The following is a 5,045-nucleotide window of genomic DNA, read 5'->3' as shown; positions in this document are numbered from 1 at the left end:
AGAAATGATTTCAAACTTTAAAAAATTACAAAAATAAAAATAGCACAAAGAAAAGATCTGTACCCTTTATCGGATTAACCTATCAACATTTTATCCCATACAAACTCATCCTATTTATTTATCATCTGTTATTCATCTCTCTATCCATCCATCCATCCATCCATCCATCCATCCATCCATCACTAATTTTGTGTCTGAATAATATTAGGTTCCTGACCATCTACCTCTAAATATTTCAGTATGTATTTGCTAAGAATATAGCCATTGTACAGTTATCAATTTCATGAATTTATGGTGACATGCTATAAACTGGAGAGCTTTCTTGTGGAAACAAGTGTTTCCTAAACATAAAACCCATTTTAACTTTTATATTGTACAAAATGGTCATTGGGCAATCTACTGTTATAGGTGAAGATGGCAATTCAGTGTGTCACTGTGGAGCTCATCAAACACTCCAAATAGTGTTCATCAGTCAGTTTCAGAAGATATTTTTCCTCTTCCCTTTGGTACAAATCAAGCCATTCATTTCTAAAAGCCAGTAGCTTCCCCAAAGTCCTGAAGAAAAAAGTCATACATGCTTCCCTTACACTTCAGTAATGGGGTCGGAAGATTCCTCGATTATACTTTGTCTAAAAGTAATTTAAAAAATAGAAACGGTACCTTGTTTTAAATCCACTTGTTTGTTTCCATCTGCAACACTGGTAAATGTGGTCAGGTTCCTGACTCTCTTTTTTCATTCCTGACTCCAAGCTGAGTTTGCTCCTGTTGGAGAAAGAGGAGAAATATGGATGTGGGGGTAAGCCTGAGAGGTCTAAGGAAGGAAAGGGGACTGGCCTTGCCTGCACTCCCTGTGGCTTTGTCAAACACCTAGAGGCTCATGCAGCCACCTCAGTCTACTTAGAGATAATATTTTGAAGCTCAAGATAATATTTCAGAAGCATTCTACAAACACATTAATGTCATGTTTTGGGTTAATGACATTGAAGAATGGTTCTGTCATTAATCCAATCCTTGTGAAGACTTCGGTGGTGATAAGGTGACCTTCCTGAGTGTGACACATGTTGGCGTAGGCTGGGATTCATGATCTGGTTTGGGCATGTGTTCTTCCCTCTTACACCCCTAATTATGATCACTTCTGCTCCCACCGGTTGCTATTTTCAGAATATACCTTTCCTGAGCTCAGCCATTGTGGCAGAGAGATGTGCTGTACTGTAATTTAACCAATCCTTTATGAATAGATATATGAATTTTCCTTAAAATTTTTTTCTGTTTATTAGTGTTTATATAATACCTTGATGAAAATCCTTATTTTATATACATATCTTTGTCAATGTGTCCAATGACTTCTGTAGAATAAATTTCTGGAGTGGGGCTGCTGGATCAAAAAGTTTGCCTCTGTTTATGAGTTTTGATACATCCTGCCAGATTATCCTCCAGAAAGTGAGCACCCATTTCCAATCCCGTTAGCTGTGTCTGAGGATGGGGTGTCCTACTTTTAGGAACCTGGCCTCTGGAGCCTTGTAGTTAAAAATCCTGGCTGAGACATCAGGACCTCTGGGTTTGCACTCTGGCTCTGCAACATCCTAGCTTCACTCCTTAGTAAATGAGTAATCTGACTAAATATTTTCTCTTTCTTCCAAGTGGAATGGTAATAATACCCTTCTCACAGGGCTGTCGTGGAAGTAAATGAAGTCCTGTATGTGGAATGCATATGTGATGCCTGCCACCTGTTACTACTTGGCTCTGGTCCAAGCCCTAAGAATAGATTTTCAGCTGCCTTGTCTTGTTGAAGGCTGGAGGCAGAGCCAGGCCCTAATGCTGAGGGCAGCAAGCCTGGGATAAGGCCTCAGCTTTGGTTGGTGATAGAGTTAGGAAAAAAATAATGCCAACCCTTATTACCTTCTTTATGTACTTCATAACACATGACTGATGATTCAAAACCAATATTTCTCTTTTTTTTGGTAACAGCTTTTTTTTTAAGATAATTTATAGGTCGTACAACTCACCTGTTTAAGTGTGCAGTTTGTGATTTTTAGTATTTTCAGTGTTGCGTAACCATAAACACGATCAATTTCAGAACGTCTTCATCATTCCTAAAAGAAAACCCATACTCTTTAGTTGCCACTCCAAACCTCTCCATTCCGCCACCCCAGCCCTAGGCAACCTCTAATCTACTTTCTGTGTCTATAAATTAGCCTATTCTGACTTTTCATATAAATGGAATTATACAATATGTGGCCTTATGTGACTGGCTTCTTTCACTTAGCATAATGTTTTCAAGATGAATCAGTACCTTATTTGCTGAATAATATTCTAGCATATGGATATACTACATCTTTACCCATTCATCAGTCGATGGACATTTGGGTTATTTCCAATTTTTTGCTACTATGAATAATAAAACATTTGCATACAAGTTTTTGTGTGGATGTATTTTTGTATTTCTTGGGTATATACCTAGTAGTGGAATTACTCGGTCATTTGTTGTTTTTTTAAAGTTCTAAATAATGTTGCAATGAATACCTTGGCGAAAAAGACTAGGGAAAGATTTCCATCTCAAAAGAAAAGCATAAATAAAAGCCCAGGGACATAAGTGTTTTGAATCTTAACTTCTCTGAACAACCCATTCGGCATCCATAAAATGGGTTGTAACAAATTTTAGAGATTAGCTATAATGGCAGGTCCCTGGCGCAGAGTAAATTCTCAATAAATGATAGCTACTATTCTACACCCTTCAAACCTTGAAGTGAAAATCCTCATGAGCCTACCCTCTTCACCTCTCTATATTATCAATATTATCAGATCTCCCTGGCGTTTCATTTTTATGTATTTTATTCTGTCAGTCTCGGCATAAACCTTCAGTAACTGCCAGAGTGATATCATTTGAGGAAACTAAAGCTGGGATCTGCCTGAAGTAAGCTGTTCCCTTTTCATCTTTGCATCCTACTTACAGCCGAATTCTCCTTGTTAAGCTTTTTCCCTGCACCCCCATCGCAAGCCCTACTCTTATATCCCTCGGGTCATCAGAAACTTCGAATTGCTATACAAGCCTAAGGGGAAAATCACAGTTTGTGTAAAATGATGGTCCACAGGCCAAATCCAACCCACAGGCTGGAATTGTTTGGTTTGTACAGTGCACAGTAAAAAACTAAAAAATTGAATCGATATATAAAAAACAGGAGATTTTACACAAAACTATATTTCAGATTGCTTTTGAAAACAATTAGATGTGCCAGTATTGGGCCTTCAACCTTGCACTATAAACATAGGCTCATAAATCTTACCCAGCTCCTTCCTTTGCTGTGTTTCAGGGCTACAGTGAAGGGAGGTGTAGTGGCCAGTCCATGAAGGCACAGCAAAGCCCATTGGTTTTTTTTTTTACACTGTCTTGTGTGACCAAGGATCCATCCATTCTCTCCTACCTCCACTCCCATTGTCATTTATTCCTGCTAAGCCCGTGGAATGTTTTGTGATTTCATACCATTGCAGACTTTTTTTTTTTTTTTTTTACTTTGTTTTGTATTCTGTTAAGTTGTGGAAAATCTTCTCCAAAATTCTCCTATTCCATCCTTATAAAGATAGTGGCTTCTAGTTCCCAATATCTACCCTCTTTGCTTCTAAAAATACTGTCATGAGCTTCCTGGTTCACTGTACAGGTCACTTCACCTTCCTCTCAAATGTCTGCCATTGAAAACAGCAGTTTGCTCAGTTCCCAAAAGCCTAGTACAACAGCACGTCTGCCAGACCCAGAGAGCTTTCTTGCTTCAAACTCTGGCTCACTTTGAACCATTGGACTCATGGTGTCTGCTGTCAGATTGCTTGTTTCTTCATCAGCCGACAGTCAAGCCCATGCTCAATCTTTCATTGCATTTGATACGTTTGGTTAAACCCATCCATTATTTCTAAGCTCTCTTTTAGTGCCTTATTCTGCCTGTTTTAATCTTGCAACAACCTCTCTCTTTTCATAGACCTTAGATTTCTGAAGGGAACGTTTTTGTTCTTCCATGACCTTTTCGTGCTCTCATCACCTCTCTTCTGTTTTATCGGTTCTTTGATTTTGCTATTTCTACTCATGTCTTCGCCTTGGTTTTCTGTGTCTGTACTCTCCCTCAAATGCTTCTGTGGCAATATTTATTTTCTTACTGAAAGCCTTTGACTGTATTCCTTTGGAAATCTCTATGTTATTTTATTTTATTTTATTTTTAGTATTTAATTAATTTATTTTTATGGCGACATTGGTTAACAAAATCCAATAAGTTTCAGCTGTACACTTTAACAGTAAGGCATATATATATTTATACTGTGTGTTCACCACCCATAGTTAGATTTCTTTCTGTCACCACATATTTGACCCCTTTTACCCATTTACTTATGTCATTTTAAAAATGTTTCATTATACTAAAATCTGTAGGGAGCACAATTTCACTTCTTCACTTCTTTATCCAATTCCCTACGTTTTAAGAAGATAATTCAATAGAGTACTACATCATGTTGGCCAAGATTAGAATCTCTCACTGCAGTGGCAATAATACTGGACTGGGCACAGTGTGTAGAAAATACTACAGAGTATGTACATTGACCCAGGTGATTCTGATATAATTAGAAGTGTGCCAGAATAGACTAGTGAAAAGTAAATACAAAGTTTTTCTTGAACAAAACTGGACAGAGCTTTTTTTTTTTGAAAAGAAGAAATTAATTTCAATCTCTATCATTGCATGAATGAAATGATAAAACTTTCACTTTATATTTTATAACCTCTAGCATTTTTGCTTCTGATTCCCTCAATCCTACTATATTGAAATGGTTAGCATCGATGGCTAAACAAATATCCCTCTCTCCAATCTAATGATTCTAAAACTGAATAATTGATGGACCCTTTAAAAACAAAAAAGAAAAAAATTCTTCCAGACCCACACTTTGAGCCAAATTATTATATTTATAATAAATTGCTGTTTTAATATAAATATGGTTCTAATTTGGGCAGTTTCTTGACTTTAGAAAGCCTATGATAACTCAATTCTCTCACATTTTTTTCCTTTTCGAAC

Source organism: Pteropus medius, unplaced genomic scaffold (genome assembly GCF_902729225.1).
Source record: "Pteropus medius unplaced genomic scaffold, Ma_sr-lr_union100, whole genome shotgun sequence".
NCBI classification, from domain to species: domain Eukaryota; kingdom Metazoa; phylum Chordata; class Mammalia; order Chiroptera; family Pteropodidae; genus Pteropus; species Pteropus medius.
This window is presented reverse-complemented; position numbering follows the sequence as displayed.